The sequence below is a fragment of the Aquarana catesbeiana genome, linkage group LG02, assembly GCF_042186555.1.
Source record: "Aquarana catesbeiana isolate 2022-GZ linkage group LG02, ASM4218655v1, whole genome shotgun sequence".
Lineage (NCBI taxonomy): Eukaryota > Metazoa > Chordata > Amphibia > Anura > Ranidae > Aquarana > Aquarana catesbeiana.
The window spans coordinates 34,316,060-34,328,790 of record NC_133325.1 but is presented as its reverse complement, the minus strand read 5'-3'; positions in this window follow the sequence as shown (position 1 = coordinate 34,328,790).

The window sequence follows — 12,731 nt, the reverse complement described above, 5'->3', positions numbered from 1 at the left end:
TCATGCCTCTGCCATGGCAAATCATTTTACTCATTTCATTTCACAGTGCTGCACTGCGAATTTGAATCCAGCCGCATCCGCGATGCACCGATTCGTTCCAGCATGCCCTAGTTGTTTTGGCCTCATTTTATTCCATGCTTCACAGCCCGGCTCATTGTCTGTCGCAGCCACGGCGCACCGATTTGTGTCTCTGTCATGGCAAATCATTTCACTCATTTAATTTTCACGTACCTATCGCTCCAAGTCTAATCCAGTTGCTTCCGCTACACACCGACTCGTTCCGGCATGTTTCAGTTGTTTTGTTTCATTTTCACACCGTGCTCCACAGTCCGGTCCATTGTCAGTCGTAATCACGGCACACTGATTCGTGCCTCCGTCATGGTGATCATTTCACTCATATAATTTCGCGTACCTGGCACTCCGATTCGGGTCCACTCTCATCAGCAACGCACCAATTCGCACTCAGCATTTCACTCTTAAAGGTTTTACTCTCATGTTGTCTGTCTTTACCTGAGGTTTGGCAGTCGCTTTGTGTCGAGTGCATCTTCTAGTATCTTGGCATAGCTCCACTGATGTTCGATGTCAGTTGCCTCTACGACGCAACAGTCCAAAAAAAAAAAAGGGGAACAGCCTCATCTTTTCATGTCACCCCTAATATAGGCTCTGGTCGATCAAAGTTTCAACCTCAAAAACAAAGGACTTCGCATCTAGGGCACAAGTCACCCAGAGCCATGTCACAATCCGGCAGCGAAGACCTCACGTCAGCCCCTCTGTCACCTTCCCCGGTTTCAGAAAGCAACAGCGTGCAGTCCCTCAGGGGATGGACTATCCCCAAGTTGACGGCCAGGAAGGCGAGCTCTTCAGGCTCCTTATCCCTTCGCCAGCTACAGATGGGCCCAGCACCCAGCGGGTGTCTCTCCAGTCTATATCTGCCGATATCTCTCAGCTTCACACCATGGTGTCATCCCTGTCTACCAAAGTCACAGACATTCAAACCAAAGGGGCACTCTTGGAGGGTCGCCACGGCCATCCCTGACTCGGTCGCAGTCCAGGTTCTGACACCCCCTCCTGCAGGTTCCACAGGGTAGAGTTCCACTATCTCCCCAGCACACTTGGTTCCAGACAGCATCAGGAAGGACATTCTGGACGGCAAGGACGGCAACCTTGCCTGCCCCCTCATTTCAGTCCACGACCTGGCAAAAAATAAATAAATAAATCTTATGCCTGGGGAGATGTATCACTGGTCCCAGATCCCAGGCGCAACCACAAATTATCCGTAGCAGAGTTTACCTTTGGAATGCCGAGGGATGTCCTGAACTCAGCCAGTCCCAGCAGGAGGGAAGAACTGGACCTGTATCTCTACACTGTGGTAGACCTAGGCTATGAATACGGAGGGTTCGCGTTTTACGATTATCACAGTTCTTTTGCTTTTAAGCTTCTACCCATCCACCTGTCCCTCTGGTGCTGGCATGGCATTAAACGGAAAGAGTCATACTACTTCGCTACCAAACTGACCTTTGGCTCTAAGAGTAGCCCCTGGCTCTTCGACACTTTCGCCCAGTCCCTCACCTGGATACTGTCGCACCAAACTTAGTGTCAAAAGTCATCCATTACTTGGATGACTTCTTGCTAATCCCACAGCCTGGTGTGATCCCAGGAGACCTCGATAGGTTAAGAGTCATTTTTGGGAATCTCAATATATCCATTGCGGAACACAAAGTGGAAGGCCCAACACACTCCATCTTCTTCCTTGGAGTCAACCTAGACACTTGCTCCATGCCGGCCAGCCTCTCCCTCAACAAACTGACCCGCATCAGGACAGTTCTTCAAAACTTCACCCATACACAGGGGTGTACTAAGAAGCAGCTTCAATCCCTCTTGGGAATGCTCAATTTTACAATGAAGATCATTCCCCAGGGTCGATCTTTTGTTTCATGCCTCCTGGTCTTCCTTTCCCAGACACTGGACCCCGATCAGATCCTTAGCATAGACGCTGCGGCGGTAGCGGATCTGTCAATGTGGGAGGAGTTCCTTACTATTTGGAACGGAATAACCATGCTTATACCATCAGTATCGCCCTGATCACCGCAGGTAGTGACAGATGCCACAGCCTCCACAGGCTTCGCTGCAATTTTTGGCCACCATTGGTTTGCGGGTTCATGGCCCCCAGAGATACTCCTAATCCCCGGGTTTATCCGGTCTTCCTCTCTGTTTGAACTATACCCGATCGTGGCAGCCGCTCAGCTCTGGGGTCATATACGGACTGGACAAACTGCGGCCTTCGCCACCGACAACTAGGCCACGGATGATATTATTAATAAAGGCAGGTCCAAGTCACTCCCAATTATGTCCTTCCTATGCAGGCTGGTACAACTATCTCTACAACACCAGTTTAACGCCCACCGCACGTTAATTCCAGGCAAGTGCAACCTCGCAGCAGACACACTGTCCCACTTTAATTTCATTTCTTTTCAGCAGAAATTTACAGCGCGACCCAGCTCATCAATCAGTCTTTATCCCGCGACACACTCAAAGCCTACCACACAGCCTGGAACGTATTCAGAAAATTACTAGCATCCTGTTCCACGGCAACATCAACAGACACCAAGCACATACTGGCTTTATCTCATGTTGCCATAATCAATTGGCCCTATATATATATATATATATATATATATATATATATATATATATATATACACAGTCAAGTGTTTGTCCTGAAACTAAAATTGATACATTTGTATTGAAGCAGGATTTGTATCGTTTTTTTAGACATGTTCGCTTAAAATCTTTCTTCTTCTATAGACCTGCTACTAATGATCAGCTCACTAGCGCTGTCTATTTCTAATTTACAGCTAAAAAACAAAAGTAATTTTGTTCCACCTACCTCTTGTGCAGCAGCTGAGTTATTTATTAGCAGGGAAGAGGAGGACATTGATTTATTTTTACGGAACCATTCAATGAGGGATCATATACCTAATAACCTTAGTCAGGAGAAAGTTATAGCTCTTACTGCCCTATCTGCTCGCAGGGAAATCACTATCAAGCCTGTCGATAAGGGTGGCTCTATAGTGATAATGGATACAGATCAATATGAGTGGGAGATCTACAGGCAATTGGCGGATTCCAATGCATATACTAGCCTTCAGACTAATCCCACATACTGTGTGTTAAACAGAATAAAAACTATTGTAGCACAGGTAGTACGACAAAATATTATTGACATTAATACACAGTCATATTTAATTTCTGAACATCCTGTCACCCTGATTATTTATATGCGACCCAAAATCCACAAGGATTCTAAAAATCCCCCTGGACGTCCAATTGTTTCCAGTACCGACTCAGTGACTGCCATTGGCTAAATATTTGGACAAGTGCTTAACACCACTAATTGTCCATACCCGCTCGTACATACGAGATACTAAAGATTTTTTGAACAAAATTCAAAACATTATATTACCTCCTGGCTCGGTACTGGTCACATGGGATGTGGCTAATTTATATACGGCTATTCCACACACTCTTGGCCTAGAAGCTTGCAAACATTTATTAAACAGGTCTAAAACATACACACCTGCACAAATGTATTTCCTTATGGATTTGCTGAATATAGTTTTGGAGTAAAATTTCTTTCTATTTAAGGATAGCTATTATTTGCAGCTCGCTGGAGCAGCGATGGGTTCAAATGTGGCACCTCCATATGCCAATGCATTTATGGACATGTTAGAGCAGGCATTTATTTACAATTGTACACTTTTCAATGAAAATTGTACAGTATGGTACAGGTTCATTGATGACGCCTTCACCATCTGGATGGGCAATCTTGAATCATTATCTTTGTTCAATACGTATTTAAATTTACTGATTCCAGGCCTGAAATTTAACATGTTGGTTAACCAGGAGGAAACTCCATTCTTAGTTACATTATTATCCATTAACTCCTTCAGATCAGCGCTATAGCCGAATGACGGCTACAGAGCGGATCTGCTTTGCCGGGAGTATGTCTATTGACGTCCTCCCCTTTGCAGGCTCGCCACGCACCCTGAAGGGCAGCACGTGGTGCGCTGTGATCACCTGAGTCAATGAGACTTGGATGATCACAGATCCGACAAAGGGGCCGATCCCGGCCCCTTACCACGTGATCAGCTGTCAGCCAATAACAGCTGATCACGGCATGTAAACAGAGGATCGGTAATAGGTTTTTTTCTTCTTGCACTTACAGTGTGAGGAGAAAAAAAAGCAGATGACCGGCTTCTGTTTGCAGGGACATCGGTCCCAAAGAGGAACAGCATGTTATATGCCCACCAGTACCGCCTGCCAGTGCCACAAATCAGTGCCCACAGTGCCCACCAATCAGTGCCCACAGTGCCCACGTTACTTAAGTGCCAGCAATCAGTGCCACCTATCAGTGCCCACAAGTGCCACCTATTAATGCCCACCAGTGGTGCCAATTAGTGCCTCATCAGTGCCACCTAGCAGTGCTGCCTATCAGTGTCACCTACCAGTGCCGATCAGTGCCCATCACTGCCTCCCATCAGTGTCCATCATTGCCACCCATCAGTGCCCATCATTGCCACCTATTAGTGCCCTTCAGTGCCACCTATCAATGGCCTTCAGTGCCGCCCATCAGTGCCACCTCTCAGTGCCAACCGATGCCACCTATCAGTGCCCACCAGTGCTGCCTTTTAGTGCCCATCAGTGCAGCCTTATTAGTGCCCATTAGGGATGAGCCGAACACCCCCCGGTTCGGTTCGCACCAGAACCTGCGAACGGACCGAAAGTTCGCACGAACGTTAGAACCCCATTGACGTCTATGGGACTCGAACGTTCGAAATCAAAAGTGCTCATTTTAAAGGCGAATTTGCATGGTATTGTCCTAAAAAGGGTTTGGGGACCCGGGTCCTACCCCAGGGGACATGTATCAATGCAAAAAAAACTTTTAAAAATGGCCGTTTTTTCGGGAGCAGTGATTTTAATGATGCTTAAAGTAAAAAAAAAAAAAGTGAAATATTCCTTTAAATATCGTACCTGAGGGGTGTCTATAGTATGCCTGTAAAGTGACGCGTGTTTCCCGTGTTTAGAACAGTCCCTGCACCAAATGTCATTTTTAAAGGAAAAAATCTCATTTAAAACTGCTTGCGGGTTTAATGTAATGTCGGGTCCTGGCAATATGGATGAAAATCAGTGAGACAAATGGCATGGGTACCCCCCAGTCCATTACCAGGCCCTTTGGGTCTTGTATGGATATTAAGGGGAACCCCGCACCCAAATTAAAATAAGGAAAGGTGTGGGGCCACCAGGCCCTATATACTCTGAACAGCAGTATACAGGCTGTAGGTTTGTTGTTAAGTAGAATCTCTTTGTAATTTTGAACGGGTACATTTTTAACGTGTTTAGCTCCAGCCAAAAAATCTTTTTTAAGCTTTTTGGAAAAAATAGGGAAGGGTTATCACCCCTGTGACATTTGTTTTGCTGTCTTTCCTCCTCTTCAGAAGATTTCACCTCACTTTTTGTCCCAATGGATTGGAAAGCATCAGTGGAAAGGAGAAATGTTTTTCCCATATTAACTCTTACAGGAGAGAATTTCCCTTCCTAGGGGTAGATTTAATCTCACTTCCTGTTGTCTCCTTCCGTTTGCAAGTAGGAGTCGTTTGTAAGTTAGTTGTTTGAAAGTAGGGTCCTGCCCTATATACTCAGCAGAAATTTGGGCCTTAGGTGTTGCTGTGGCCACAACACTGTAAGCCCTCACAGGGCTCTGCTGTGAAATATTAGATCAAGAATTGTAATTACATGCCCCTGTTGAACAGGAGCTGAAAAATTAGGCCTTAGGCACTGGTGCTGGTGCCACAACACTGCAACCCCTCACAGACACTCTAGTTGGAATGCAGAAACGAGCCCTGCTGCAAAGTATTGCATCAAAAATTGTAATTACACGCCCCTGTTAAACAAGGGCTGAAAAATTGGGCCTTAGGCACTGGTGCTGGTGCCACAACACTGCAACCCCTCACAGACACTCTAGTTGGAATGCAGGAACGAGCCCTGCTGCAAAATATTACATCAAAAATCGTAATTACACGCCCCTGTTAAACAGGGGCAGAAAAAATGGGCCTTAGGCACTGGTGGTGGCGCCCAGAACCAAAAATGCTCTTACAAGCTATCAGCGTGATGATTGAGGAGAAAGAGCATAATTACTCAGGAATAGTCACTCAGCATCAGCATAGGCAGTCTTTGAAGGGATCTGAGATTTAAAAAAAAATTATTCAGTTACATCAGCATCAGGTGCTTGGTAGCTGGTGGTGATCCAAGACTCATTCATTTTTATGAAGGTCAGTCGATCGACCGAGTCAGTGGACAGACGCACCCTGTGATCGGTTACCACGCCTCCAGCAGCACTGAATGTGCGTTCCGAAAGAACGCTGGATGCAGGACAGGCCAGTAGCTCAATTGCATACTGTGCAAGCTCTGGCCAGTGATCCATCCTCAAGACCCAGTAACCCAGAGGATTTTCGGTGGGAAAGGTGTCCAAGTCTGATCTTGCCCCTAGGTATTCCTGCACCATGTAAAACAGACGCTGGCGATGGTTGCTGGAACCGATCATACCTTGGGGCTGCGGACCAAAAAATTGTCTGAACGCATCGGTCAGACGGCCACCTTCTCCACCGCTCCTTCTTTGACTGACCGAAGCCTCAGCAACACGTTGTCCAGAAACAGGAGTTTGTAACCTCCCAGTCTCTGGGAACGCGTTGCACAGACCTTTCTGCAAGGCCTCCCGAAGATGTTTCATCCTCTGCTCCCTCTGCGATGGCAAGATAAGGTCCGCAACCTTACCCTTGTAACGTGGATCAAGGAGGGTTGCCAGCCAGTATTGGTCCTTCTCCTTGATACCACGAATACGAGGATCCTTACGCAGGCTTTGCAGGATCAGGGAGGCCATGCAGCGTAGGTTTGCTGAGGCATTCGGTCCGGAGTCCTCTGGGTCACTAAGGACGACATGGTCCGCAGCCACCTCCTCCCAGCCACGTACAAGTCCATGTGTTTCTTGGGACTGATCCCTTAAAGACTGCTGCTGATGCTGAGTGCCAGGCTCCACCTCCATACTGACACAATCTTCCTCCTCCTCCTCCTCCTCTTCCTCCTCGTCCTCTTCCTGTGTGATCGGCGGGCACGCAGGAACACTGTCTGGATAAAGGGGGCCTTGAGAGCTAAGGAAGTCCTCCTCTTCCTGCCTCTGTTCTGCCTCAAGTGCCCTGTCCATTATTCCACGCAGCGTGTGCTCCAACAGGTGGACAAGGGGGACAGTGTCACTGATGCATGCACTGTCACTGCTCACCATCCTCGTGGCCTCCTCAAATGGTGACAGGACAGTGCATGCATCCCTGATCATGGCCCACTGGCGTGGGGAAAAAAAACCAAGCTCCCCTGACCCTGTCCTGGTGCCATAGTCGCACAGGTACTCATTGATGGCCCTCTGCTGCGTGTGCAGCCGCTGCAGCATGGCCAACGTTGAGTTCCACCTGGTGGGCATGTTACAGATTAGGCGGTTCTTGGGCAGGTTAAATTCCTTTTGGAGGTCCGTCAGCTGAGCACTGGCATTATATGACCGGCGGAAATGCACACAGACTTTCCTGGCCTGCCTCAGGACATCCTGTAAGCCTGGGTACCTGCCCAAGAACCGCTGCACCACCAAGTTAAGGACGTGAGCCAAACAGGGCACATGGGTCATTTGTCCCTGTCGGAGGGCAGAGAGGAGGTTGGTGCCATTGTCACAAACCACCATTCCTGCCTTAAGTTGGCGTGGCGTCAACCACCTCTGAACCTGCCCCTGCAGAGCTGACAGAACCTCTGCCCCAGTGTGGCTCCTGTCCCCCAAGCACACCAGCTCAAGCACCGCATGGCATCTTTTGGCCTGCGTACTTGCGTAGCCCCTTGAACGACTACGGAGCACCGCTGGTTCCGAGGAAGAGGCCATGGAGGAAGAAGAAGAGGAGGGGGTGGAGGAGAGAGGTGTGTCACAATCATTAGCATTTTGGAGGCGTGGTGGCGGAACAACCTCCAACACTACTGCACCTTGTCCTGCATCCTTCCCAGCTGCCAGCAGAGTCACCCAATGCGCCGTGAAACTTAGGTAACGTCCCTGTCCATGCCTGCTGGACCATGAGTCAGCGGTAATATGCACCTTACCGCTGACCGCCCTGTCCAGCGAGGCATGGACATTGCCTTCCACATGCTGGTAGAGAGCCGGAATCGCCTTCCGTGAGAAAAAGTGGCGTTTGGGTACCTGCCACTGAGGAACTGCACATTCCACAAACTCACGGAAGGGGGCAGAGTCTACCAACTGAAAAGGCAGCAGTTGAAGTGCTAGCAATTTTGCCAAGCTAGCATTCAACCGCTGGGCATGTGGATGGCTGGGAGCAAACTTCTTTCGGCGGTGCAGCAGCTGGGGCAGGGAAATTTGCCTGGTACAATCTGACGTCGGTGTACCAAAATCAGATTGCCCACAAGTACGTGGCTGTGACACACCTAATTCTACACCTTCATTCCTCTCAGTGCAGGTCTCAGAGAGGACTGAAGGTCTAGTGGGGTTGGAAATCTCAGCTGATGAGGAGCAAGCAGAGGTCCTCTTTGTTCTTTGGTGTGGGTCTTTTAGATACGCTTGCCAACGAACTGCAAGGCAGGTCAACATATGTCTGGTCAAGCATGTGGTACCCAAGCGGGAGATGTTTTGGCCACGCAAGATACGCTTGAGACATATGTTGCAAATAGCAGCGGTGCGATCTGATGCACTCGTCTCAAAAAAGGCCCACACCAAAGAACTTTTTGAATAACGCGCAGAGACTGCAGCGCCCTGCACATGTGGAGCTTTGGGGTGTGATGCAGTCAATGTGCTGCCCTTAGGCTGGCCCCTGGAGGGCATCCTGCCTCGTTGGTGATGTGCCGCCTCCTCCTCCTCCTCCTCCTCTCTCCTATCAGGCACCCACGTTGAGTCAGTGACCTCATCATCCCCTCCCTCCTCATCACTGGAGCAAACCTGGCAGTATGCTGCAGCAGGGGGAGCATGACTGCCAGATTGCTGTCCTTCTTGGGCACCCCCTCTGTCCGTGCTCGTGTTACTGCCTTCATCGAGCTCAGTATCATCATCAGAGCCTTCCAAACGCTGGGCATCCTCCTGGAGCATGTACCCAACACTGTGGTCAAACAGTTCAAGAAACTCCTCAGGAGGACATGGTGGGGCTAGGGAAGGAGTCACTGATGACATTGAGCCGAGGGAAGAGGCCGCTGCTTTGCCAGACAAAGTACCCTGGGCATGGGTGAGAGAGGATGAGGAGGATGAGGACGGCTTGGTCATCCACTCGACCAAGTCTTCCGCATGTTGCGGCTCAACATGGCCAGCTGCCGAAAAAAAGGCCAAGCGTGTCCCATGGCCACGTGCTGATGAGGATGCACCGTCTCCACGACCAGCACTAGACACAGAGCCTGCTTGCCCTCTCTTATTGGCTTGTGACTGTCTGCCTCTCCTTCTTGGCCTTCCAGACAATGGCCTGTAGCTGCACTAAGCTGGGATATATATATATATATATATATATATACAGTATATATATATATGTACTGATACTGCAGCTAGCAAAATCAACTGCCTGCCTGTAGTATGAGAACACCACCAACCTTCTACAGGTAGCTTTAGCTGAACACTGTGAGGTGGACGCACCCCACTAACTTGTAGGTTTAGCAGAACACTGTGAGCAAAACGCACTGTACTAACTGTAAATAGTCTAGCTGCCTGACTGTGGTACTAATAGGATCAAAAGAACACCAGCAATTTTCTTTAAAATACTGTAACAAGACAAGCCTGCCTGTCAGTAAGAAGATAACAGGAACGGATCTAGCTGAGCACTGTGAGCAGGACGCACCCCACTAGCTTGTAGGTTTAGCTGAACACTGTGAGGTGGACGCACCCCACTAACTTGTAGGTTTAGCTGAACACTGTGAGCAGGACGCACCCCACTAACTTGTAGGTTTAGCAGAACACTGTGAGCAGGACGCACTGCACTAACTGTAAATAGTCTAGCTGCCTGACTGTGGTACTAATAGGATCAAAAGAACACCAGCAATTTTCTTTAAAATACTGTAACAAGACAAGCCTGCCTGTCAGTAAGAAGATAACAGGAACGGATCTAGCTGAACACTGTGAGCAGGACGCACCCCACTAGCTTGTAGGTTTAGCTGAACACTGTGAGGTGGACGCACCCCACTAACTTGTAGGTTTTGCTGAACACTGTGAGCAGCACGCACCCCACTAACTTGTAGGTTTAGCTGAACACTGTGAGCAGGACGCACCCCACTTACTTGTAGGTTTAGCAGAACACTGTGGGCAGGACGCACTGCACTAACTGTAAATAGTCTAGCTGCCTGACTGTGGTACTAATAGGATCAAAAGAACACCAGTAATTTTCTTTAAAATACTGTAACAAGACAAGCCTGCCTGTCAGTAAGAAGATAACAGGAACGGATCTAGCTGAACACTGTGAGCAGGACGCACTGCACTAAATGTAAATAGTCTAGCTGCCTGACTGTGGCACTAATAGGATCAAAAGAACACCACTAATTTTCTTCAAAATACTGTAACAAGACAAGCCTGCCTGTCAGTAGGAATATAACAGGAACGGATCTAGCTGAACACTGTGAGCAGGACGCACTGCACTAAATGTAAATAGTCTAGAAGATAACAGGAATGGATCTAGCTAAACTGAATACAGTGTATATATATATATATGCAACACCTGGGATGCATATATATACACAATACACTTTAAGTGCAGCTAACTGACTGACTGTCCTGCCTAATCTAGCTAACTCAAATGAAATGACACTGTCTCTCTCTCTCTCTAAGCACACCAAAACACACTGCACAGGGCCGCCGTGCAGGCGGCCTTATATAGTGTGGGGCGTGTACTAAATCCCCTGAGCCATAATTGGCCAAAGCCTCCTTGGCTTTGGCCAATTATGGCTCTCTGTTAAGGCGGCGCTGTGATTGGCCAAGCATGCGGGTCATAGTGCATGCTTGGCCAATCATCAGCAAGCAATGCACTGCTTTCCCGCAGTGAATTATGGGCCGTGACGCGCCACACGAATTTGGCGCGAACGGCCCATATCGTTCGCAATTCGACGAACAATCGAACAGCCGATGTTCGAGTCGAACATGGGTTCGACTCGAACAAGAAGCTCATCCCTAGTGCCCATCAGTGCCGCCTATCAATGCCCATCAGTGCAGCCTATCAGTGCCCATCAGTGTAACCTCATCAGCATACATTGTAATGGAAATTTGTAAGTTCTGTATATAATTGTATTGTGTTTTGTGTGTGTCGCACACCGCCCTCACTGTGCACACGGCACTAATAATGTTTTCAGTACATGTTTACATTCTTTTGAGTCCTGATTAGAATTAGCCTGCCTATGTAACGCCCTTTGTTACCATAAACGTACAATTGTAATATTAATGTGATACCTACGTAATCATGTGCATAAAAACCTTCAATTGCGTCATAATAAAGCAGAACAGTTATTTGGAAAGATGTTGAGCATATCTTTTGTGTCTGTTCCCTACTGCAGTAGTTATTATTAATTTGGAAGCACTAATCAATATGAGGATAGGAGTTGCCTATCATCAATTTAACCGAGTCAGCATGGCGAGCCACGATTAAGGAGGGGATTCCAGGTGACCCTGAGTATCCGAAACGAGGAGCTTGAGACGATCCGGGAATTTCTGATAATCAGCCGGCTGAGGTAAGCCTTTTGCTTACATTTGAGTTATCAGGCTTCCTTGATCGGTAAGGCATTTTCGGGACAAAGGGTACCTATTTTACTCTCGCCCGTGCCCCAGACGACGTCATCGTATGACGAAACATGCGTCGGGAGGAGCTGATGTGCTGACGTCCCGTGTGTTCCGTCTGTAGGACGGGTGTTCGCTGTAGCCAGCCGGCTTTTACGATTTATGCTGTTTGTCTTCATTTTTAATGTAAGTGCATTTCCTATTTTTTTTTTTTTTTTTTAATAAATTACCTATATCAGGATTACGCTATGTTGTTACTTCTTTCCTTTTGGGGAACCCCTGTATGGTAATCGTGTTCCGGTGCTCTGGAGGTGCGCATGGAGGTTTTTTGCAGTAGCTGACTCTTCCAGATGGTGTAGCGGACTTTCGCCATCCAGGCATCCGCATTGGTTAAAGGCCCTGACCGGGTTAAGGTTACAGGCTTGTCTAGCTTGCCTTGTGGTAAGCACATTATTTTACTGGTGTTAACACAGTGGTGCGGTGGAGGAATAAATTAGCCATTTACCCTTTAATAATAAGAAGAATCCATTGTACACCTTTGGACTTTTATTTCTCTTACACTTGGATGGACTTTTTTTCTGCTCATTTATTCAGCTATTTGTTCACATTTAAATTCACGTGAATGAGGTTTATGAAACAGTTTATCATTATTGTTTATTACTGACAGTTATGTCACATATAATATTGATATTCTTTTATTAATATTGCTATATTTTTTTTAGTTTATTGAGCGCTGTTATTTATTATTTACCTATTTTACTCCCCTTAAACGAACTGTATTGATTGGTGGTTATATGTTATGTTGTCCCTGTCTATTGTCCATTGGAGTGTTATAGATAAGAAAGGGAAGAATAGTGCTGTTCACAGGTATATGTAGTAAATCTGCTAGATAAAGTAGTTT